The sequence below is a fragment of the Heterocephalus glaber genome, unplaced genomic scaffold (genome assembly GCF_053883595.1).
Source record: "Heterocephalus glaber isolate CG9 unplaced genomic scaffold, H.glaber_assembly_v1.0 deba00001504, whole genome shotgun sequence".
NCBI classification, from domain to species: Eukaryota; Metazoa; Chordata; class Mammalia; order Rodentia; family Bathyergidae; genus Heterocephalus; species Heterocephalus glaber.
In genome coordinates this window covers 45,945,502-45,972,166 of record NW_028258324.1, presented here as the reverse complement: position 1 = coordinate 45,972,166, position 26,665 = coordinate 45,945,502, and the positions used below count along the sequence as shown (strand labels likewise).

Sequence of the window (26,665 nt, the reverse complement as noted above, 5' to 3'; positions counted from 1 at the left end):
TTGACATATGTGTATCACTGGAAAACTAAGATATTTGCCAGGATAACAACGTGCAGTACATGAGATGACCTTGGAACGTTATCAATCCTTCATGCTCACAAGATATTGCATACGTTAAACACCCTGGTCAGGAGACTTTCCAAAAACAGACCCAATCACAAATCTGGATAACCATTTTAATCCTGAGCAAATTTCAGGGATAAAAATTATTTAACTATCTGCCTCTATGAAGATAGAGAATGTCGAGTTGTCCTTTTTTTGGTGTAAGAATGCTCCTTTCTGTACCAGTCTCTTTTGAGGTCAGGTCAAATCCTGATAATTAGTTTTGAATTTTATGGCTTTTAAAATGTCCTTAATATCACCACTCCAGCCTCTCTTCTCCACTGTAGCAGGGCCCAGGATATAAGGATCTTTCTGTAAGGTCATGCTATGAGTACCCTAGAGGGTATTTGTGTTTAGGCACATCTGTACCTTCTCAGTTGGAGGAGAGACTTCAGTGTAGACTCTCCCTGAAACTGTAACTTAGCCTAAGCATTGCTGTGCCTGTTTTCTGCAGTTTTTCTGCAAATAATAATTGAGCTAAAGAACTGTAAAGGCCCTTTACAGTTTGAATGTGCCACTACCACTTTTACAAATGTGAATCTCATTTAAGTTTATGTTATACATCTTTATGTTTTTAAGTTTATGTTGTACACTTTAATGTCTATTATTAATTTTGGAGTTAGAGCTGTCAAAAGGACTTTCTACAGTGATGAAAACATTTTCTACTCTGCCCTCTCCATTATGGTAGGCATTCATCGTATGTAGTTATTGAGCACTAGTGTAAGTAGGAACTGAATTTTTAATTATTTAAAATAGTTTATCAACTGAATTTATTTTAATTATTTTCCATTAAATAGCCATATGTGGCTAATGATTACTGAATTTGACAGTGTAGCTATAGATGTTTGTCATGTTTATATAGCTCTAGAGAGTCTTCAACATTTATGTCATAGAATTTTCATATGAAAAATTACCCCTCTGGTTCAATTTAGCATTATTTCATTTGCATTCAGAATTCAGATCGAAACCTTGTCTTCCAGGGTCTATTTTGCTTCTAATTTATTTCCTTTTTTCTTATAGTACTGGGGATCAAACTCAGGTCCTTATACATGTTAGATGAGCACTCTACCACTGAACTACATCCCCAGCCCTGTTTCAACTTTTAAATTTTTTCCCAATTCAACTCCCCTACCATCTTTAGCTAGTTGATATTTTTTTGGCAGCTTATCTTCAGAAAACAATGTAAATGCTGTGATACAGAGAAATATGCTTAGTTCATAAAACACATTATTAAAAGTTCACAGAATGACTTTTCTTAGATTTCTAGTTCTCCTGATCAAATTTACGTAGATTTAAACTCATGATGTTTATGGAATATGTGTCTCTTCTTTCTTGAAAATCAGGCGAAATTTTAAAAAAGGGACTTATCCTCACTCATCTTGAAGGAGCTTTGGAGTGGTGTGACACAGTCCTTCCTGCCGGTTGAGCTTTGAGTCTGGGCTGGCTAAGTGGCTGCCACATGGCCATGACAGTACACAATGACAAAGCAGTCTTCCTCTAGGGTTTCCAAGGACTAAATTGCCAATAAGTAGGAACTTCTTGCTGCCTTATGGGGCCTTTCAATTTGATTGGGATGAGCAATGATTCTCCAGAAGTGGGTAGAAAGTTAAAGCAATAAACATGCAGATCACAAGCTGCATACACCCCATTCTTCACACACGCCGCCTGAGATATTACACCTACACAGAAACCGCAGGGTTCTCAAGCTCTGCTCTCAGGCACCTTCTCTTTACTTAGAGGCCAACCAGGATGCACAGAAAACATAACTGATACCACTTAGATAATTATTGACTAGGTGTAGCATGGATGGTGGAGGTTGAGTTCCGTTTCTCTTCGTGGTCATGTTGCACTGTTACAGGTTGTTTATTTCTATGTAGAAGCATGATGATTTTCATTCTTTGTGACGAGAACTTCAGCGACTGAGACAAAGGTAATTTGGTTGAGTGCTCTTACAGCATACTTGGCTTTCCCATTTTGAGACATTCTCTTTTAAAATCTGTCTATGACTTGCAGTGTATAGGTGGGGGGCAGACATACAAAATCGTAGAATATATTTTATATTCTTTGCTTTTTGACAGATGTTCTGAACTGTACAAATGCCTCCTTTGTGACAAAGAGATGCTATAGAAAATGTGTTTTTGTAAGTTTCTAAGTGTTCACATAAAACAACATGTGAGCAGCTGCTGTTCTACTAACTCATGCATGCAATTCCTCTTCCTCTTGAATCTGTGGATAGAGATTTGGCTTTCCTCTTTTGTAGCTAACTACCTCATTTTCACATTCCCGTGTTCTGGGGAGGCAGATGTTGCAGATAGAAGTTAACAGGGGACATGTTTCTCTTCATCTCATTTGCTATCCTCTCTCACCCTTGTTCAGGCTCCTTTCCCCAGGACTGACTCCCTTCTCTCTCCTCTCCTTTCTATCCTCACCATATGTGGTGAGGCTGGCCTGACCTCTGCACCTACTGCCAACCCTGTGATCCTTTATTTCTTGTTGTTTTTAAAATGTGAGGGATGGGGTATGGGAATTACATTGACTAAGAGAAATTTTTATAAAGCCGACATCCACCTCAGTTTCTGAGATAGCCTCATCATCACCCAAATATAATTTAAAATTTTTATAAGGACCTTATCAGATATGTTTTAGAGATTGCCTTTATCCATAGGACTTTGTCCTCATTTACTATGTTTCTTTCATACTGTATCATAATATAATGCATAGTATTTCTCCATGGCAGGTTCCTTCTGTCCCCATTCCTTCACCTCAAATATTCTAGGGTAGTGGAAAGAAATTGAGGCTCAGTTCCTGTTACTAACTAGTTGTGTGGTGCATTGTAAGGTCTATGCTGCATGATCACTAAGGTTTTCTTTAGTTCCAGCACTGTGATTCTATTCCTTCCAGAGCCTGTGTCTCTCCCTCAACTTTCATCACAGCCACTTCTATTCTTTGCTTCCTATGAATCATGTCAGGCCCCTAGAAATCCCTGGGTCCTACTTTGAGAACTAATGGACTTTTCCAAGCCTTGGGAGGGACCCCTTTTGTGTTCAGCAATGTGAATTCATACTGCCAAAGGGTTAATCTTCCAAGACTAAGTGCAGATTGGGTAAAATAAGAGATCAATGGTTGTACTCTGCCATGAGTGGAGTGTTCAATCATGCAGGTTTCCATCCAGATTTTTAGAAATCTGCCTTACAGAAATCACCTGGGCGTCACACCCTGAGGAACTCTGAGTTAATGTGTGGTGAACAGAAATATCAAGTTTATGCCTATAGGGTAGCTTTCATTGGTATGAGCTTAAGCACAGAAAAAATGGCCTTGGTAGTGTTAATTTTTTTATGGGCAGTTGCACGATAGCTGGTCTTGGAATGTTAGCAGCACTGTTGCAGAACTAAAAATGTTACTCAGAGACATTTTAAAAGAGCAATAAATATCTGGTTTTAAAACACAGACATTAAAAAATTATAAACGTGGAAAGTCGTTTTTGGTGGTTTTGTTGTTTCAACATTGGAGTACTGCAGCTGCCTTTTCCTTCCCTGGATTTCTCAATAAGCAATTGTTTGGCTCAGTAATTTAGTGATTATATGATTCTATTACCATTGCGGTATTTATGCTTTAACATAAAGGTTCCTGGAGAAGAGACTGTGCCCCTTATCAGAACAGTGTGGCTTCACAGGGTGAAGACGTGGCTGTGCTCAAGGCTTGGGCTGCACACCCTGCATGTGCTCTGCCAGGGACAGTCCTTTGATGTACAGGGAGTGGCTCAAGGAAGGCAGATGTTATTTCCAGACAAGGGGTGTATGAGTTTGATGGGTACTCGGGAGACCAACTGAAACCCCAGGGAGCTTGCAGGTAGCTACACTGTGGGATTGTCTCCTTTGGAGGAATTAGACTGGTTTCTGCTACTGTCTACTCGAAGTGGGGTGAACAGGCTGGGGAGAGTTGTGCCTCACACTTAAATATGGCCAGGAAGAACTCAATTTTTTGTCATGCTTTCAGAACATAAAAATAATATTACAAAATTTTTAAAAATTGGAAAACATTCCTCTATTATGTTTTGCTTGGTTCTGCCTAACTTCTTTATAGTTTCAACACTTTCTTGCTTAATATTTTACCATAAATATGGGTCTTTTTCATATTATTTATGAATGTTATCATAAAAATTAAGTATTACTCCATTGAGGTAGAGTAATTTACTCTTTTTTATTGTTAGTTACTTGCATAGTTTGAAACCATGAAATGCAACATAACAAATATGAATATAGCTTTTACCTGTTGCTGTTACGTATTTAAAGAAAATTTCCAGCTGTGGAACTATTAAATCTAAGACTAGCAATACTTCAGTATTTCTGTATATGTCATAAAATTTCATCCTAGTTTTCCAAAGGAATTCCAACAATTTTCAAAACCTCTAGTTTATGACTACATTTACCTGTGCTGAGTTTAATATTAACATAAATGAATTTTAATATATAAATTTAAAAATCACAATTAGAGTACAAATAGTGTAAATTACATAACACAGATATAACCTGGAACCCTGAATGTTCTCTGTATTAGGCTTCATTAATCTATGAAGGTAAGCTGTTTGATCTTATACTCAGGATTTCTTTTCCTTCCTTTTATTTGTGTATCCTTTCCTATCTCTTCTCTATTGTGATTTTTGTAACTTCAACTTCACTAACTAAATGCCAAGTAATCTTTTATGAATTAATTTCAATTATCCAAATTCTGGGATTGAATGGGCTTTAAGCTTAAACATTGTGCCTTTTTTTTGTTACTGTGGTCAGTAAGTTTGCAACTGATATATATTTTCCATTTTTGTTTGGTATGTTTGAACATGGAGAAATGATAATTTTTTAAATGACTCCAGAAGGAAGCTGGACACCTAGACTTTGGACCAAAGGAGTATAAATGCTTGTGTGTGTGCATGTCTGCTGTCATGAAGGCAAGACTGAGACAAAAATATTTCTGAATCCATTTAATGGCAAACCTTTCTACTTTTCAAAGTTCAGGTAAAATTCAAGAAGCCAAAGGTGTTCAAATAATAACCACTAAAGAAATTGGATACTTAGCTTTAGGTGTTAGAGAACTTTTAAATGATTTGGGAACCTGCTCAGGATAGATTAGGTGCCAAAGACAAATGATATTCTCATTTTTCTAGCATTAAGTGAGATTAGATTAGGAATTCCCAGTACAGAGCACATGACCCGAAATTTTGTTGAGATGATGCCAAAATATTAAGAAGCATGCTCTAAATTGGCAGAAGTCTAACTGAAATCCAGTGGTGTTTTCTGCCATGACAAACCTATAAAATAACATGATAGTTTTCCATTCTTGAATCACACCAAGAGTATGCTTTTAGTTCATTGTTCATTGTAATTATGTTCAGTCTATTCTAACTACAGCGTTTTGTCCACACACATTCAGAATTTGTTAGCGAGATTTTTTTTAAATTGGTGACTTTTAATAAAAGTATACAAAGATATATGACAAAGAAACATAAACTTTTGCAAAGAGTTGGAGACTTGGCACAATGATTCCAACTCTCACGTAATCATTAACTTACGTGCTACTTTGGGTAGATAGAGCACTCAGCAAACTCCATGCCTCAGAGTGTTAATCTAGAAAAGCAGGGCAGCAGCATAAAAGCAGCCTGGCCAGCTAGGAACAGTATTACAACACGGAAGTAAATGCAAGAAAGGGGGCTTTGTGTGCATGGAGAGTAAGGCTATGCAAAGTATTCATGAGTGGTATATGATACGATGCTTATTCATTTTATCTCTTAAAAACTCGTTGACAATTCAGACCCTTTGATCTAAGTGTTCTAGTTCTCACTTCCTGTTGACCAAGCAAATCCGGTTAGTAATTAGGAAGGAGCAGTATGTATCCCCCCATACCTCTCTCCCCATCTGAAATTCTTAGACAGGTATTGCATGTGTGATAAATTGTGCGTTTTAATAAATATTTTGTAAAGGCCAATTATTCAGTCAATATTGAATTGTGTGGTAGGAAATATGGCTGCTTAGCTACAAGGAAGATGTCTACATACTATTGGCATCTATTTGGTAGGTAATGTTCTTAAATGGCCTGGCCTTCCTCCAAACTTTGATTATTCATAAATCTGTTGAGTGTGGTAAGTTGCACTATTAACGTTTAATCTTTTATTGAAGCAAACTCAGGAGGCTGAAATCTATTTGCTTTAGCAAGCTTGTTCACTGATAAATGCATGATTTAAAATTTTCCTTTTGTGAATTCCTCAGTACAAGAAAAACACAGCTGGGCATAGCACAGATCATATTTATCTTTTCATTAACTAAAGTTCAAGAAGATAGCATCATTGGAAGCTTAGAAGGAGGGATTGCTAAAGAACAGTTCTCCTCCTGTTTGCATACCCACTTGAGAAAAGCTTTCCAAACAAGTATTTGAGATACTTGTGAGAAAAGCGAGTTGAATTGTCAAAAGAAGACCAAATGAATGTATATAAAGTGGTTGGATTTCAGATAACATTTCCCCCTGAGTGTTTAGATTGGTTAAATATTAGAGAAAGAGAGATAATAACACTGTTTGTCGTCATAAACTTAGACATACATCTTTTTCACAAGGTTGGTATGAAAGGCCTATCAAAGATTTTCCATTCCAGATGATTTGGTTTCAACTTGGTAAAGGATATTTCAGGTAGGGAAAGACTGGATGGTAATTGCCAGACAGGAACATGGAAACTTTGTATAACCTTTACAATAGTTATAATGTATTGGTTACTGTGAATAAAATATTGGCTAACTGGCTGTAATTGTGAAATTTAAAAATATATATTTATTTCAATTTTCTGCAGTATTCTGTCTGCTAAAGGGTGGACTGAAAAGTTCTGTAAGATTTTGGAAGCACTTTATAATGTGCTCTAAACCTAGCCATTAGTGGAGATTTTCCAGAATGAAATAAGTGACTTATAGCTTATATGAATTAATAAAAATCCTTTAAATAGAAGAGTTAGATAAAATTATAGGAATCATCTCCTCCTTCTGTGCCTCTCAGGATTATGATTGTTTTTGTTTCTATAGTTCCTCCAACCTTTGGCAAAACAGCATGCAAACAGAAGGGGAACAATAACTGCAGATTGATTTGTGAGCCCTTGCAGAATTGTTGTGCTTTGAAAAATTGGACTGCAACAGAGACATGCTCCTTTGTTATCTTTTCTATTACACCCCAGAAGTATTTGGGAAGAGGTGGAGAATAAAGAGAAGAGGCTCTTTTGTAGTCAAATGTAGCATTTCTTTAGCTACCTTGGGCTCAACTCTGACCCAGAGTGGTCCAGGGCTTGGGTTAATGTCTTCTCTACTGTGTCCAACCCCTAGGTCTCATAGGTCCCTTTCCAAAATGGAAGTAGAGCGGGCAAGGGCAGCTCATGCCTGCATCTGTTAACCAGTCTGTGGCACAGTCACTGAGAACTGAGCTGAAGCATTTTCTGTTAGTGACAACATTTACTAAATCACAACTTTAAATCCAGATTTAGCTGGAACTTGTTTGAGCCTCTATCTACTGATTTGTGGGTCTAGGTTTGTAACTACTTGTTCCGCTTATTTTTGTGTTTTTTAAAGCACATCAATCTGGTATCAGCTTTTTAAAAATTTTTTAATATGAGTATTCAAGAAAGACATTGGGAAGAACAAAACAGTCAGTTAAAAAATCGTAACCAGTAAAATGAGTTATTTTTCCTTAAGATCATTCAGCCCACCTCACTTAGTTTATGGAGAAGAGAACTGACACCATGAGGTGCAGAGAGAGTTTTTCAAAGTATATACAGTTCGTAGAAGGGCAAGGACTAAAAACTAGGCCTCAAGCCAATGGTTGTCCACTTCCTTTTATATCCCCCACCCCCGCAAATGACTTAAAATTTTTAAAAAGTTGGAAGGCTGGCAGTTGCTGGTGTGGCAGCTCCATGATGCCATCAGAAACTCTGGATCCTTCTAGCTTCCTGCTATATTATCATTAGGTGTGACTTCTACCACATGTGCTCAAGACACTTGCTAATTGGCAGCCACCCTGTGCATGGTCTAAGCTATAAAATTTTTGAGAATGGGAATAGTTCATGGCCATTAGATTCCTTCGAACTGTTTTTCTAGAAGTCCCCGCACAGTGATACCTGCTTATTTCTAAGTGAACAGAAGTGCCCCAGCTGCAAGGCAGGGTGAGAAAAGTACTCCACTCTTTCCTTCTCCCCTTCCCTAACAACTTCAGCTCCTTTATTCTTGTTTTTGCTTTGTCTATAATGTCCTGAATAAAATGGGATCTATTAACAAGGTGAAGCAAAACCAGAATCGATAATTGAGTGTGCATCTTCTTGTCTAGGCACTGGTATATATTATACTTAAAAATTACTTTTAGGGATCGGAAGCATATGTTTTATTGTATTTTTCTTTAACACTATTTCCTCAAATTGCCAAAATGAAAGGATGAAACAAAAGATGGGTCCATAAGTGCAGGTTGTTTTGAATGAAACAATGGTAAGGAATCTGGAAGTCCTCTGCATTGTGCTGTGCTCCATGTTTAGTGAGACACTCGTTCCATTGTTTCCATTGGCTTGAAGTGGGTCCAGCAATGACTACAGACACTGACTTCAGAGAGGAATGCTTCACGGATAACAGGCATTACTTAAATATTTAGAAGTAAATAGCAAGTAGCTTGCTCATGTTGCCCTCTGTTTACTGGATGTACAGTTTTCAAAAGCCTGAAAGTATAACCCATGTTAAGTAATTTGAGATCGTGACTGACAATGGCATAATCACTCAGGTCCTACTACAGGAAAGTAAGTGTATGTACTCCTAACTTTATGGACAGATGTATTCATAGGCAACAGTGACAAGGATTTATTTCCACTCTCATTGGTCATGAGATTTATGGAACTATCTGGCTATGAATTTGTCTTTTACTAGGTTAGTTTCTCTTAATACCTTTATTTATGTTGACTTGAATGTAAGGTATACTTATTTAGAGTAAGAAATTACCAAAGGGAAAACTGTCCTTGGTACCTGACTGACAATCATGTGACCTCAGAACTTACACACTGTGTATAGATTTTGTTCTTGACAGTGGACAAATTAGAGACTTCTGAAGACATCATGGAGATTTCAAGAAGTAATGCTGGAAGACTCTCACACCCTGAAATCCATTAATGTCACTCTCTCCACTTAGTGAAGAATGGTTTTTTAGTGCCATTGACTCCTATCTCAGTATGGACTACAGGAGTACTGTAGGGTGGTCAGGAGGTCCTGGTGAAGGTAAAGAACTGCAGAGAATTATAGTCAGTTTCTTATGTTACATGGTATACATGATAAAATGTAGTCAATACTAGAAGTGAAACCCATCCTCTTACTTTAGACCTGTCCTAAAGTATTTGATTTGGTAAGCATTATTAACTCACAGTTGTATTCTCCTAATTCTGTTCCACTCCACTTGGGGCTGACCAAAGGCTTAGGCAGTGGTGGCAAACCAATGGTATGTGTGCCACAGGGGCTGTTTGTATTTTTGAAAGCTCTAAAACGTTTTCCACCACTGGCCTAGGGGTGCCCAAATCTGGGATATCACATATGTTTTCTCTCCAAATCTCTCACATGAAAAGAACTTCATGACAAGGCTTGTCAATCTGAATCTTTCAATGATTGCTTTGGGGTTGAGTTCCAAATTCTCTGTCATTATTTTGAAAATTGGATTGTTAGAAGTACTGTGTGTTATAGACATTGCTATTAGTATTTATAAGATGTTAGAGCTTCTTAAGTGTACTTTGCCAAATGATTGATGCACATCCTTGCTATGGGGCAAAGTATATTGTGAACATGATCATTTTCAAGTAACAGAGTTTCTTAGAAACCCATCTATTTGCCTGCATGGCATGGGATGGTCTGGATTCCATCGCGCCTGCCTGCCTGCCAGTGCTTATCAGTTCGCAGCCCTATGAAGAAGGTCCTGAATATTAGCTATAACATGACCTGTGTGGCCAGGATCAGCCCTAGCAGTTACCCACTGCTGGAGAAGTGATTTAGAATGAACAGCTTGAGAATGCCACTATTTACTGTATATCATAGACCCCGATAAAGTTAAAGAAAATATTCCTTTGAATTGGGATTGATTTATAGATCAAGACTATTGGCAACTGAGGTTTCTCTTTTTTGTTGTGCTGGTGTTTAAGTGGATCCTAATTGGAAGAGATCCGGACAAAGCAACATGCAAAGCAACAGTTAGCCCTGAGTGCTGGCCGGAGTCCATGAGAATAATCTCCCATCTCCTTCCTCCACAGCTGCCTGAGCAGCAGCTTGTGGAAGGACCTGCTGATGGTTGGCAGGATGAGGGTGGGTCTCTGTAGCACCTGTGATTTAATGCTCACTCACTATATAACTTCAGACATGTGTAAAATAAATAAATTAAGCTTGCATAGTATTGGTGATTTCAACACTGCATTTGAAGGAGGAATGTATCTCACAGTGGAGAGACGAGATGATGCAAGAGAAATGCTCCTGATTATCTGTGTGTCTTAGGGTAAGTTGGCTAACTACTCTGGGTCAGCTTCTTTATCTGCTTAACTAGGATGTCGGATCAAAAGAATTCCAAGGCTCCTTCCCTTCTAACATTCTGTGGTTCCATGTGGTCTACATAGTCTCAGAAATGTGATGATCACAGTTGTGATACTTTAGTATTTTTTAAAAAGTATTGGTTTATAGCACCACTATTTCCACAGAGTACTTGAGGCAACTTCCAACAAAAATCTGGATACGATAAAAAGAAAGACTAGTAAAATAAGATAAATCTTGGGCTGGGGATTTAGCTCAGTGGTTTCGCCACCTGCTGCGCAAGGGCAAGGACCCAAGTTCAATCCCCAATACCAAAAAATAAAAAAATAAAATAAATAAATAAGATAAATCTTTTCTTTTTTTTGGTACCGGGGATTGAACTTGGGTCCTTGCCCTTGCGCAGCAGGTGGTGAAACCACTGAGCTAAATCCCTGGCCCCAAGATAAATCTTTAGAAGTGAAAAAGAGAAGGGAGAAAATGGTGTACTGAATTAACTCTAAAAAAAAAAAACCTACAAGACACAAAGCCCATCTCTGAGCTTCCTGGTAGGGAAGGCAAAACACCACCACCAATTTATGGAAAACAAAATGCCACATAATATTATTTTCCCATGTGACATATTAGAATCAGATTTTCCACAGTAATTGGAAGTTAGGTATGTTATAAACCTTGGTTTATTCTACTTAGGTTTTAGATTTTAATTCCAGGTCTATAAATTCCAGACTTGATATACCTAACGTCTGTTGTGTGGAAATGGCCATATTCCTATTCAATCTATTAATTGACAGCATAGTTAATTTTCTTATGTCTCCATTTACTTTCACTATTGCCCTGGGTCATAGTTTTTTTCACATGAAATAAAAAATAATTTTTATATTATTTGTCTACCAATATACTGTGTAATTTGAAAAATTAAAATGAAGTAAAATTAATTTTACTTAATAAGGCTTTCATTGAAGGTATAGAACTTATATTTTTCTTATATCTCAAATTCTTTCATGCTAAAAAAAGAGAAAGACTTTACTATGTAAGCAAACTGGTCCTCGTTTTTAGTTATTTAAAACAATCATTATTAATTTTTGATAGTCCAATTTCTATTTATTTTACTGTAGTAAACACAAAGTTGAATTTAATATTCACACCAGTGAAATTAACTGGGTCATAGAGTTAACATTTCCCTGTTCTTTCAGCAACTTTATTCATGAATAAAAAAGTATTTAAAAATAAACTCGTGTGTGTGTGTGTGTGTGTGTGTGTGTGTGTGATCTAAAGATAGTTTTACACCTAGGTTCCTGTTGTGTCAATTTTCAGAGGCAAGAATTAGATACCTTTTCCTTTGAGGAAAAAGGTAACAAATAGCTGGTATATTCAGCTCATTGTTTAAGGGAAATGTCTTCTTGTTTCCTGTCAAGGCAAAGGCAGAAGGAAGCATTAGGGAAAGAGTTGCAATGGATTCGGGGGCGACTGTTCCTGGGTTTTGTCCCCAGCTCTGGCAGAGGTGACCAAGGTCCTGGTGCATCTTTTATGTAACTCTGCATCTCATTTAATTCCTGTGCCTCTTTACAGCAAAACCAAATAAATTCATTTTTTTCTGTCACTATATTAATTACAGTAACTAATGTTAGCTGCCCCAACAGAAAAATCTCAGGGCTTAACAATATAGTTTATGTCTTGCTCAGTGTCCAGTTAGTGGCTCATTTCTCCGTAAATGGGCTTGGGGACCTAAGATTTTTTTAATGACTCCATCATTGAAACATAAGGTTCAACCAGGGAGAAAAGAGTAATGAAGAAGAATCACTTGCTCTAAAGGGCCCACCCTGAGTTGATCCATCAACTTCATTTATGTCTTATTTGTCAGATTCAATCACAAGACTGTATATAGCTCAGGGCAAGCAGATCTGGGAAATAAAGAGATTACATATAGGAACTGACGAGGTATGGAAAAATTGAAGAAATCCTTATATCCGAGAAGCATCTTGTATAACATAAAATTGATCACATGGTGCGTGAAGGAGGTCTTCCTAGAGGAAGAATTTTAGCTGAGCTTTTACATTTGAGTAGGAGTTTGCCCAGAAAGGGCATTTTAGGCACAAAGGCCTATTCTCCTGTTGTGACAACCAAACACCAAAATATGTGCCAGTATGCTATGACATTCAAGGTATTATCATTGTTACTAAAATATCTTAGATCAGCACCAGTTTTTTTTTCCAGGAGTGGCAAAAGTTTATCATTTTTAAAATTCAGGATGTTGCTACTAAAAGTTAGAATGAGAACTCCCTGAGAGCAGCACGGTTTTCTTCAGCTCTATCCATTGCTTTATTCCAAGCTCCTAGATCATATATAAAGAACTCATCCCTGGAAGTCTGTTTTTCATACAGAGAAAAGGGATAATTGAGTTTTTAAAAAAATTGTCTCTTTGTAGCTTAAAATAGCATGTAGAACTGGGATTTAGAAGACAAATATGTCCCTCTATACTCTGTGTGTGCGTGTATGTGTGTGTGTGTGTGTGTGTGTAAAACAGCAAAAGTGTGTGCCGCTCAGCAAATGGTTAGGACTAAAGGCATCTCCCACTCACACATTCTCTCCCTCTTTTTTTTTTTCTAACCAGTAACATGCACTCAAGGTAAAGCTGACTGTGGCTATACCACACAGAACTTTGAATATCTGACATGAATCATTTGACATGATGTACAGTCAATAAACATGTATATTCTTTACTATTATTGGGTGAGCATGGTGCCACACACTTATAATCCAGCTTCTCGAGAGGCTGAGACAAGAGGATTGCAAGTTTGAGGCCAGCCTGGGCAATTTTGCAAGATCCTTCTCAAAACAATATAAAATTTAGAAAAGTCTGGGAATATAGTTAAGTGTTCCTTGTGTTCATTTCCCAGTACTATGAAAAAAATCTGTTATTCAATAAAAACCAAATAAAAATAATTTAGATCTAAAGTAATTTAGATCTATTTAAACCAAAGTATTTTTCTTCTAGGTTTGTCTCTTACAACTGTAAAATTGCAATTGTTTTACATTTATGCTATAACATTTTAGATAGAGTATGTGAGCATTTATATTTTCTATAAAGAAATAACTTGAGAGACAAGTTTATTATGCAACTAAGATTACAAAGAGGATGACGAGACCACTCAGAAAAAGTAGTCTATGATCATGGAATGTTTCTCATTGTTTCTGTCAAATGTCTTTGAATCACAATAATTGATCTCTAATCTATACACTGAATTCTGACAAAAAGAGCCATCTTTTCTAATGATTAAATAGTTACCTTAAGTATAACTGCTTTAAATTTTCAATAGCAATATTCATTGACATGTGACAACTAAATTTGTTTCTTCTACCTGCAAGGAAGTTTAGCAATAAATATCCTATCTTATTTCTCTTAAAAATTTCTGTACTGACCAGTAGGTAGAAAATCTAGATTTTGTCCCAATGAATATAATCATTCTTGAAAAATGCAAAGAGAGAGGAAGAAACAAAGCTCAATGTATAGTTATTTGAGCAGATTTTGATCATGGTGGAATATAGGCAGCGAGAAGAGACTGATAAACTTAATGTAGTTCTTTGCCGTGAAGTCTACTTTAGCATGAGCCAAAAAATGAGAGGGGTAGGCTTACTTCTCACAGATTTAACCAAGAACAATGACACCATTTGCAACCAAAGAGCAGAGCCAAAAATAAAAAAATCATTGCCTGCATGCCAATGTGTATGCCCTAGAGGATAACTGGAAAATGAGAAACTCCTGCCAGAGATTAAGTTTTATTTCTAACGCAAGCTCAAAGCAGACTGATGTCTTTTTAATGAAAATGAACTTATCACAACGGATAAGTTTTATTTGTTAGTTCTAATGTGATGTCTTTAGAACTCTGGTTACTGGGTATATTCTGTTTTACAGACAAATTTTAGACTATGATGGAATAAATTTTTTGAGTATAGTGGACCAAATGTCAGATAATCCAATTTTTTATTTGTCTAAAACGAAAGGACACAAGCCTGTTATTAGCAACTAGTAAAACTTAAAGTTAGAAATTAATAGATGCTTTCTCCATTTTATACTTGATTTTAATTATACATTTAAATAATAGTTGGTTTGCTTTAGTCACACTTCTAGCTGTATTATTTGAATTAACTCATTTATTCTTCACAAAATCCTATTTTACAGGGGACATTAAACAATTTGATCAAGTTTATACCAATAGTAAGGTGTGAAGTTGGGGCTCCAGTCTGTGTACCCACCCCCAGAGGCTATAGGATTCTCCAATACATTGTCCTGATCTAAACAAACATACCCTGCATTGAATGCTTTCAATCAGTATGCCCTGGGCTGAAGTAAGACTTCCATTGATAAACAGAAAATATTTGGAGGAAAGAAAAAATTCAACCACAATACAACTAAAAAGAAAAAAACCTAAGCATAAAATTACACATTCTCAGGACAAAACTTTAACCCCGTCATAGTAAATAACATAAGATCTGAGCCTGTGTCACCACCGTAAAACATGGAGGAGAAAGAGATTGAGCCATGAAAAGTTATGACGAGGTAGCTTTTAGGACAGCCTGTGTTGTTTCTGCAAAAGACAGTAAGGGGGAAAAAGAGAAAAGAAAAAAATGTAGGATGCTTTCCTTTTCCCTTTGTCTTGGTTTCTGTCTTGGCTTTGTTTAATATGACACAACTCATTAGGGCAATCTTTGATAAATGACAGTGTCAGTTATAGTAGCTCAATATTTAAAATTAGAGAATTTTATGTACTCTTGGCAGAGTGGAGAGAACTTGGATTTTGCGATGCAGAGCCCTAGATGTCACATTGTCAGTGTTTAGCATGTGAACTCAGTCTTATATGTAAAATAGAAGTATTAGAAATGATTACTGTATTTAGATTGTTGTAAGAGTTAAAGGAGATTAGACATGTTAATACAGTTTGAAGGCATTTTAATTTAATATAGATAATTGATATTATTAATCTTAAATGCTTCCATGTATCTTGATGGGTGTTAGAGTTCTTAAGGGGAGTAAATTTATGAAAATTCTTTGTGACATTTTAGAGGCTCTGAATAATACCACCCTATTGATCACCTTTCATTCACAGAAAGTGGGTATGGTTGTATTCTGAGCTTTAGAATTAAAACATAAAACTTGAGATGAGTATTATGGAAAATTAGTTACTGCCTAATAACAACAACTCTCCAAAACACAGAGGTCAGACAAGGGAACCGAGAGCCATTTGATGAAGAGGTTCGAGCAAGTCAGGCTAATCTGAAGTTTAATATGGCAGTTGATTTCAAATTTAAAAGGATCACAGCAGTAGATACAGATATATCCATCTTTGTTTTAATCAGCAAAGGGAAATAATCTATGAATTGAGTAAGTTGTCTCATTTCTCTGGGCTTCAATTTCTAAACTGCAAAAAGGTTATTATAAGTAAATAAATAAACAAGTTCCTTCTAGTGCTAAGATATTTTTAAGAGCTTTCTTTCAGTCTATTCCAATATAGCCGATATATTTATTGTAAGTTTTCTGAAATTTACTTTTTCTTCTAATGACTTACTTCTATGGTTACCTTCTTGTGGAATAAGCTATCAAGATATGCTGTAGGTTACATCCACAAAGAAGCAGAAGCATTGTCCACACAATTTTGCAACTCCTTCACAGCTCACCAGCGTTACTTTATGGTTGGGGGATGGGGTGGAAGTCAAGATACTATGTGATGGAAAGAAAAACAAAAGGAAATGAAGATAGGATAAATGTAATTATTCAAATTTTCTTTAGAGAAGCAATCACTTTCACCTTCCTTGGCTGAGTTTTACAGCCCTAAAGTCTAAAGAATTAGAATCTAAAAATTGTGCAAAAATAAAAGAATTAGAATCTAAAAATTGTACAAAAATTGGCAGAATTCTGGGATGTTCTTCAATGAAGCCTTGAATAAAAATGTGAAGATTCAATAGCTAACACAGCATAGAATAAACTGTTACACCAACATAAATATAGAGTGGTAACAGAAGATTGACCAACTTTTGTAGAGAATTTCAGTATTGATGCCAGAAACTCAAAATTATCCTGGCAGAGGAGAAGGATACACTTAATGTTTTCTGGAAGAAACATGCAAATTACCTCATTTTTAAACATTCCCTAGAGACCATTGTTATTTTTTTTATCCTATTCCCAAATATTACTCACAAAGTGGAAAGGGATGACCAATTTCTTAAAATGCTTTTGACACTCTTTGGTGTTTATAATGTATATTGTAACATTAGCTGAAGGCCAGGTACATTTACACCAAGCTATTTATATTTCTCTGGCTTTGCCCACTCTTCTTTTTTAAACACAGATAGCATTTTAATTCAGCTTTCAAACCAAGAATAACATGTTTTTTAAAAAACCAATTGAATTACCATTTTGGACCATTTATGAGTCATTTTTCTTATGTTCATTATCTTTGTGCTAACCGTCTTCCTGGCAGCCTGCTGTAGAGCTGTTTCTGTTTGCTCAGCTCCCCTTTGCTGCCCAAGGACTTATTTCAGGAGAATCAGCATCTTGACTTCTGGTAAGGCAGGAGATGGCTCTAACTAAGCCTGCTGTGTAAGGACTGGGATCCTGAGGAATCACGGCTCTTGGCCTCAGTTTTCCTATCAGTGAAATTATGGCAATGGTATGAGAATAGCCTAGACACACACTCCCATCTTTCTGGCCCAAGGAGTCAGGGCTCTACTGTGCTGAAACCTTTTCTGCTGGTCACTGAGCAGTTATGCTGGATCCAGCTAAAGCACTTTGATGCTAACATGTAGCATCTTCCTGAGGGAAAGATGCCATCTCTTGGGCTAGTTCCATCTTTCGACACCTTGGAAACTGAGTCATTGAATCTGCTTATTTTTCTCTTATGTTCTCTCCGTAAGTTATAGTGTGCATATCAGTGGAACCCCTTGAAATTGCTGTTAGAATTAATTGATCAAATACTAAAGTCATATTTTGGTGCTGGAATATGTATGCCTTAGAATTATTTTTATTTCAGGATGACATATTTAATCTTGAATTTTAAGTTCTGCAGAACAGGCAATGTATTTGTTTAGAGGGCAGGGCCATTATAGTCAACTACATTTTTTTCCTTGTTTGAATTGGATAAAATTGTAATATATCCTTTACGTCACAGTAGCACCCTAGTGGTTATCATATTGCATTAGTTACTTGAGTTTTCAGGGAACATTATACGGTATATACTGCCTCCAGTAAATACACTAGTCATGCTTATGGTTACACAGTCAGTGCCAGGAAATTTAGGATGACATTCCCTGCAGGTTAGTAATTCTAGCCATTATTTATATTGGTTTGATTTGAAACTAGATGAAGCTAAGTATTTTTGAAGACTTTTTTGACAGAATCCTAGAAAAGCCAGAAAGTGAATATTTAAAACAAGTTAAATATCTTTGCATTATTGCCTCAGAATTTTGTCATAATGTCAAATCACTGAGAAAGTGAGAAGAAGACTTATTCTGAACACGAAGTACAGATGTGTTTTATCTATAAACTGAACCCTCTCATAAATAAGGATCAATTTTGGGTATCTACTTTAAATTCACTCCACGGAAACAAAATGATCCTAATTTTAAAAAATGGATTAAAAATTTGTAATGAAGTTGTGACAGAGGAGCTGAAGCAGATGTGGAAATTGTGGAACATCATCTTGGCAGCTGAAGTGGCCTCACCAGCTGGCTGTCTTCTGAAAGTGAACATTTGTCATGTTTAAGCCACAATACAGAAGTTAGTACTTAAAAATGGTTGTCATAACAATAAAAGATTTTGATGCAAACACTAGATGATTATAATGAACCTAACTAATAAAGTTTGTGCTTTTATGATGAATTAAGAGGAGATTATTTTGAGCTTCTAAAATAGCATCTTAATTCTTAGGACATCAAAGTGTTTCATGCCTTTTAACTTATTTACCTTTGGAAGAAACTGAAATATAAAGGGGTTGATCAGTGAGACTACTGAGCCTCACCTGTAAGTCTCTAAGGTTTTGTTTTTTTTAAAAATCTGGTTTAGAAATGGCATATGACCACGAAGGATTGCACAGCCTCCTAATTTATAAAATGGTTACCGCTTGGTTCAGAAGATTAGATTATAAATTAAATGAAATACTGCATTAGTTCTGTATTGTGGGCATTTGATTGGTATCAGCTTTCCTTTCTCATTTAAGCAGTGTGCTTCATCAGTTATAAAAATGTCTGTAAGCAATGTGATGAGATAGTAGCTGTGTAACTTTGGACAATTTATCTAAACTTAAAGGACTTGGATTTTTAGGGATGTCAAGTAGGTTCTAGTGTTCACACATTCTTTCCTTTGGTAGATTTCTGATCCTTTGAAATATTCCAGCTCCATGGTTTGCCAGGAGCAATACAACCATGAGTTATGAGGACAGAAAACTCCTGGGTCCTGCTTCTGATACAGGTGGAACAGATGAACTCCGAAACCACTCCTAGATCTGTCAATTTACCCTTCTGTGGTACCATTGACTAGGTCTTTTCTGTCCACTTCCAACATTTTTCACTCTCATAAACATAAATATTCTATATCTCCTTAGGTAAGACTTACAATAACTGATGGAAATATCTCTCCCTTTATTACACCATATATTAGGGATTATTAGAAATTTAAGTTTGTCAAGAACAAAACTTGTTGCAATGTCAATTATTTAACATGAAAGCTCAGGAAATTATTATTCAATGTATTATCTCACTATTTAAAAATGCACAAAAAAATAGTGAAGAAACTAGAATGTAAGCTTCCAGATAGCAATAACTTTCATCATAAAGATGCTCTCTAGCATTTGTTGAATGAATGAATTAGTCTCTACAGAATTAAGTAGAAAGACTCTTAGAACACATCTTGGCTTAAGAGCCTCAGACAGTGAAGCCAGAGAAAGAGCTAAAAGTCAGTTCTTTGGTTTAAGGACCAAATCCATTGCAGTTCATTTATGGGACTACATTCATGGAAAATAATTGCATGTGCTAAAATGGCTTTTTTTCCCTTTTTGGGGGGGACCAGGAATCAAATTTGGGACCTTGTGCTTGTGAGGCAGGTGGCAGAACCACTGAGCTAAATCCCCGGCCTGAAATGGCTTTTTATACCATACATTTGAACCTTTACTTTGCTTCCCAGTAAAATAATTTGGTTGATTCCTGAAGTGAAATCCAAGATTTTCTCCTCCCGTCCAAAACAATACACTAAGTGCTACAACAGAATTGTACCCTTGGGGCCGTAAGAACATAGAAGAGAGAATTTTAATTGATTTTCAGAAAATGGTATCATGTGATTGTTTTGATTGTGTTTTGCAAGGGATTTTTAAATAATTTGTAGGAATTACATATCACTTTTTAGAGCATCACAATAAAACTCATCATTTATGCACTGATTAAATTCAATTTAATCCTAAACCAGTGAGACTGAACTAAGTATCTATTTCAAGTCTACCTGTGTTAAGTATAGTTGGGGTACAAAGAAAAGCTTAAAATGTGTTAGAGTTCCTTTTAAAAATGTATTTATGTTGACTTTATATGTTAGCATTAAATTGTGTTAAACCATTTTAAGAATTATCATTTCTATTATCATTTTTTTCTGAGAAAAATGTGTTTTGGAAATACATAAATTCAGAAAATACAAAGAAGTATACATTGATGTATCTCACGAGCAATAAATTTTCTGAATAAATATATAGTACATAAATATATGTCATTCTGAATGACAATATGTAATTTTAATGTCCTTCTAGTTAATATATTTTCTATTGGTATATGTTCTGAAAAATTTTGAAATTAAAGCCTAATAGCTTAAGAGAAAAATACACAACAATGGCTTATTTTATAAATGGACTTGCTGAGAATTTCTTTTGTTACATGCTGAAGAGACACTTGCTCCTCTCATTGACGACCATGAGTAAAGTTTATGTTATTAGGTTGAAATTATGCAAGTCACTGTCTAGGTACAGACACATTTAGGAAAACATTTTAAAAAAATAGTGGGAAATTTTGTGAAATTTCAATTTTCAACCAAATTCAAACCTTTTGGCATTGGATTGACATATTTTGTTCATGTTCACATTCATTTATGCTTGGCAGAATTCAGCTTCCTGTTTGGAGGGGGCTAAGAATCTCTAGTTTTAAAAAAGAGCTAAAAACCTGGAGTTTTAAAAAAGATTCACAAGGCTTTTGAATGTCAAATGGCTCTTATAGAAAAATATTTGATGAGTTAAGTGTAAAAGAATAAGAAACATATGGATTAAATTTCACTGAAAATGCACATGGGCTTAAAAATTAAGAGAGAAAGTACTTGGCAAAATGTGGTTTTGGTTTTTCCAAATCCAGAGTTTGAGAATAGATTAAGACATTGAACAAACCCAAACCATACCTGGCTTTAGCCATCTGCTAACTTGCCATCTAGAAAAAGCCTTTTGATGAGGCTGTGCCTTTCTAAAATTGTTAATGACACCTAAACTTGGCATGCAGATCTTCTGGGGACCCTGGAAGCCATTTAGCTTGATGAGTAGCTTATAGTTCCATACCTTGTTAACAGGTTCATTGTGATGGAATTTCCAAATGTAGGATTTTATTATTGAATAAATTGATCTAAGGCATGATTGTATTATTAATTCAATGAATTTTGGATTTAAATATATGTATTAAATATTTATAAAATTATAAATTAGCTTTATAAATGGCATATTTTAATATAAAAGTTAAAAGCTTTAATGTTACTGTATTTAAACATCTTGCTGTATAATAGTAGAAATTTATTATGTTACTTTGTACCTGAGTATATCTCCTAAGTCTCCATTTTCTAACCCACCAGAACATAATTTTTGTTCTTCCCCTCTGGTAACTCACATTGCTTTTATTATGATTATCTTGCATGCATGCATATCCTTTTTCTCCTCTTAAAATTCATTTTTTGAAGAATTTTTGTCTGATTCATATTCTTATTTGCCAAAGATATCGAGGTTAGTATATCCAATCAATAACTTCAAATGAAATCCATTGCAAGTATAGATAAATGCTTTACAAAATATTTTACGAGGTAGTCCTTTAAAATGAGTTATTGTATCATCTTGTACAGAGCTCTTTTTATTTTCTTTGTATTTTATAGTATAGTTTTGCATTTGAATAAAATTAAACTCATTTTTGATCAAGAACATGTTTGTATGCATTTTAACATCCTCAATAACCTTTAATAACCTCAATAGAAAAGTATATGTCTAAAAGCTTTACAACAGGTATAGAATAATTGACCCATGCAGTTTAGATTGCTCCTCCCCCATCTCTTCAAAGGTAATGCAGTGGTTAAGTTTGTATTCTGAGTAATTAGAGCTTCCCTGAAACACACACATTCTCCCACAGTTGACAGAGCTCTTAATAAATAAGCACCACTTCACCTTGCAAGCAGCAGTCTGAGGTATCTACATATTAATTATATACACATTCAAAAGTCCCAAGTCACAAGGACCCGAGTTCGATCCTCGGTACCAAAAAAAAAAAGTTCCAAGTCCCTCTGTAGTACTGTCCACACTTCATGCTGGAAACACTTGGCCAAGACTCTATTCACGTGTCCTACAGGGTTACATATGATGTGGCGCCTCTCCCAGTGGGTTACACAGGATATGAGCTGGGTTCTGGCGGCTTCTGAAACAAAAATGAGAGAAGCTCTTGTGGAGTGAATTTAAAGACAGAGAAAAAACCCCCTCTGGCACTGAAGTCACTCGAAGTTTGGCATGGCTAACTGGGAATAGACCTTGGCTCACAGAACTGAGAGATAGCTAAACAAAGATTTGTTCAATTTGATAAACTCCCTGGCTAAGACTTGCCTTGCCAAATTTCTTTCTAAAGTGACTTTCACAGCTGAATTATAAAACCTTGAAAATCAAGGGGTTGGTAATGGAAATGCTGACAGATTCCAACTAATGTGAAGTTATACCAACCAAGCATTGCTATCATATTTTATAACTGTTTGAGAAGTTTATAGAATGCAATGGTACATTTGCTTCATGGGATCCATTTCCTTTGCTAAAAACTACCAAATGTCCTCACAGTAGTCTCCTTCACACCTAAACCTGTCTTGATACTGCTTTTTTATGATAGAAGTATTAAAGCTATTAACTTCCTTTGAGGCTGTAAAGTAACTATTACTTCATCTTATATTCTGGTTTTGAATCTGATGAAGAGATTTTAGACCCTGCCCTTGGCGCATCAGTATTTAGTATTTATGTATTTTTGGAAAACTGTTCTACTTTTTAGTAATTTACCAAAAGAGAAATTTATTCAGATGAATCTTCTTTGTGCCCATTGAGCACATGGAAAAATTTATTCTATTATTGAAGTGTACATTGTGGGCAAGCAAGTGAAACTAAATTTCAGTGCAAAAATTAACGTCTTAACTGTAGGTTAAGCCTTGTATAGATATGTAAATACAAAATTCCACTTTTACCTTTTTAAAAATTTGTATCGCTTGTCAATCCTTACATTTTATGTAATTGGCCATATTTCATGTACAATCAAATTGAATTTCATTAAAAAATCATAGTTAAAGACCACAGGAATGATCAGGAAATAATTACTCACAGATATAATAAGCTACAGTGTTATCCCTCTGGAATAGCTGAGGGTTGACACTTAGATTTCTGAGAAAGCCAGCAAGGTTAAAATATATTTTAAATCCTAGAAGAATCTTATGGGTATAATTTACTCTAATATTGATGAATAAGTAGTGATTATTCAAGGGACGAAAGAAAGGCTTGTTGGTCAAACATATGCCTTTTGTTTTTTGATTTTTGCATAAAGGTCTTCTTTTGTTATGTGGGTGACTTAGCAGAAAGGAGAAGTTGCAGTTAAAAAATTAATGAAAACCAAGTGATGCCTTTGAAGAATTCTTAAGTGAACCTTAACCAATGCCTTGGGCTACATGTTCAATGTGAACAAAAAAATTAAGGTGAACTGGCCACTGCTACTAAGAGTCAATTGACAGAATGCATGGGTCATTAATTTTGTGTCCTTTGTTTTGTCAGTGTGTTTTCGTGAGGCCTGGTAAAGAAAGTAAAACCACTGATGCTGAAAATTATCTGCTCTGTAGCTCATTTCCCCTCCCAGCATGCACTGACCCAAGGGAGTGGGCTTCAGGTCGCCTCCCCCCATTTCCCTTCCAAATATTCCTGGCTCCTGCAAGTTTGAGAACAGCTCCATTGGGTTGATGTTGTGAGTAATTCTTTGCAAGTTTGTGCTTAATCATATGTAGAACCTAAGTACCAATAAAAATGAGATGTCCACTCACAACCTTTTCTTATGTTTTATAAATAAATCCTTAAGCAGACTTTGCAGCCTCAGTTCTATTTGATTATAAAAAGGGAAAATGTGGAATTTGGTACATCTTAATTCCTTGTCCTTTCATTACCAGTAAATCATGAGAGCCACTCTGTGTGTTTGTGTGTGTGTGTGTGTGTGTGTGTGTGCAATTAATGAATGATATAGCTACAAAATGCCCACAATGCTGAAGTGCCACCCTAGGGCTCTCTTTGGCTTTAAACTGTGTTGCAAAGTATTGTGCCCACATGTTATTTCACATCAACAGTTCCACAAATCTAGGTCAATACAATCCAAACTAGATCACATTTTATTACCACATAGCTTCATTTGAAAACAAAAGTTTAAAGATCAAAGTTTTTAAAAGCTTGTTGCCTTAGCAAGCTAGATTTTCCAAATCTCAGGAATATGCCTATAGTCCTCAAAATAAAATTGATGCAGATTGGTCTGAATTAGAGTAACCATAACTCTGTCTTGGGCAGAAAGCCAAGAAAGATATACAGATCTTAGGCAAATAACAGTTCGTGGATTTTTTGATTGAGTTGTTCATAATATTCCAAAAATCATGGAATTGTGTGCTGTTTTGTCCTTTTCTGTAGAGATTTATGCCTGTGTACTTTGTTTCTCAGTAGCACTAAGTAGTGGCACTAGATGTTGGGTAAAGAGAAGATTTTGATGTAGTCAAAAATGGTTCTGTGTTATGATAGTTTCCCTCCTGTGTTTATAAGTTATAATTATTCATTAATTTGACTTGGTTGCCAGTTGGGTGTTGTTTGCAACTATTTATTCATTCACTCATTCATTTAAGTATATGGTAGACAAAGGGACTTAGGTTAGTTCCTAGCCTAAGAAATCACAAGTTTTATGGGGTATTAGACACACTATATTGTAGAATATGCTAAAAGGTAGGGCATTTGGGAAAGAGGGGGAGCCTGGAACATTTCTTATAGATGAGCCAATAAATATAGATTTTTATTTTGGTAGGGCTGCCCTAACAAAATACCATAGATTAGGTGGCTTAAGCAATGCAAATCTATTCTGTCATAGTTCTCAAGCCTTAAAGTCCATGATCAGTGTGTTGACAGGCTCGGTTTCTTCTTTTTAGGCTTGTTTTTTTCTTTCTTTTTGGTTTGCAAATCACCTTCTTCTTACTATAACTACCTCATGTGATATTTCCTCTATGCATACAGACACTTGTTGTCTCTTTGTGTGTCCAGAATATCATATCTTATAAGGACACTAGTCAAATTGATATGCCAGTCCATATTAATAGCCTCATTTTAACTAATTGTTTTTTCTTAAGTCCTGTATCCTAGTATACTCATATTCTGAGATGTTGGGTGTTAGGGGATTAACATATTAATTTTGGGAGGGTATAATTTAGCTCATAACTACTAAAAGGGAAAACAAATGGAAAGATGTCAAAGAGATGGACAGGAGACAAAATGGTAATAGTTGGGAGAATGCCCAGAAATGCACTCATAAACACATTGTACTGTGTGTAGAAGTTAAACTAAGAATTTGTGCAATGTAGACAGAGATAGATTTAGTAGTTTCCTATTTTACTTGATAATTCAGCATCTGGTAAATCCAAATCACTGGATTCAGCTTTGCTTTGGTAGGACACAATAAACTAGCCAAAAGGGATAATTTAGAGTCCACCAAGTGCTCAATTTCTGTACATTCATCAGAGGTTCTTCATTCAGGCTGCAGATTACAATTGTCTCCTAAGGTTAAGATTAATTGATGTGGGGTGGTTTTCCCAGATAATTCTACTGTGATTCTAATGATGTTATATGGTTTACAACTTCTTTAAAATGCCAAAAGCATACATAATATTAAAGTAGCTTATATATGTTGCTAAGTATTGAGCTGCTGCTAAGTATTGACCTTCTGCTAAGTATTATCCTTAAGCTCTTGTACATATAAGGTATGATTGAAAAATATGGTGAAGGTTTAATTTTTTAATAAAATTATTAGTACAAGACACAGTGCCATTAATCCTTTTCAAAATACTCCCCCTTAGTTTGAACACACTTGCCATTCTTGCCACTGTGAAGCAACTCTGGAAGTCTTTTTTCGTGTCTTTAGTTGTACTGTCTTGGCTGCTTTGATGTCCTGAATTTATTCAAAAATGTTTTACTTTTGTGATCATTTTGACTTGGGGAAGAGCCAGAATTTGCATGGTGCCAGATCCAGTGAAAAAGGTGGATAAAGACACACCATAATGTTTTATGAGCTTGCCTTTGTGTTGGATGATACTTGGCAGGAAAACTCACCGAATTTTTGATCACACCTCATGAAGACATGTAAGAGGACTTCCAGAACTGCTTCAGAAAGTGGCAAGAATAAGAGGATAAATGTTTTCAACATGAGAGGGAGTATTCTGTGAGGCATTGATGACAATGTATCTTTTATGATTTTTTAAAAAATTTAAACATCCAAGGTATATTTTGATCACCCACTGTATCTTATTTAATTTCACAAGAATTCTATGATGTAGTTATTATGATAATCCTCTACCCACCCCAGGGAATGAACCTAGGATCTTCACACTGAGCTATATCCTAGACAATTTTTTTTTTTTAAGTTTAGAGACAGGGTCTCCTGAAGTTGCTAAGTTGCCCAAGCTGAGCTTGCATTTTCCT

The 26,665-nt window shown here is 35.7% G+C and overlaps 1 protein-coding gene across 7 annotated transcripts in view; it reads left to right on the top strand.

The window, feature by feature from the left end:
• Mecom (MDS1 and EVI1 complex locus) overlaps positions 1–26,665 on the top strand; it is a 582,840-nt gene that overhangs the window by 400,882 nt on the left and 155,293 nt on the right. The window contains exon 1 of one of the 7 annotated variants that reach the window (XM_087186490.1): positions 881–2,032. The exons of the other annotated variants lie outside the window; for them this stretch is intronic. The gene's annotated coding sequence lies outside the window, so the exon portion shown is untranslated. Of the gene's footprint in view, positions 1–880; positions 2,033–26,665 lie in introns of those variants that run through there. 7 annotated transcript variants of the gene reach the window in all.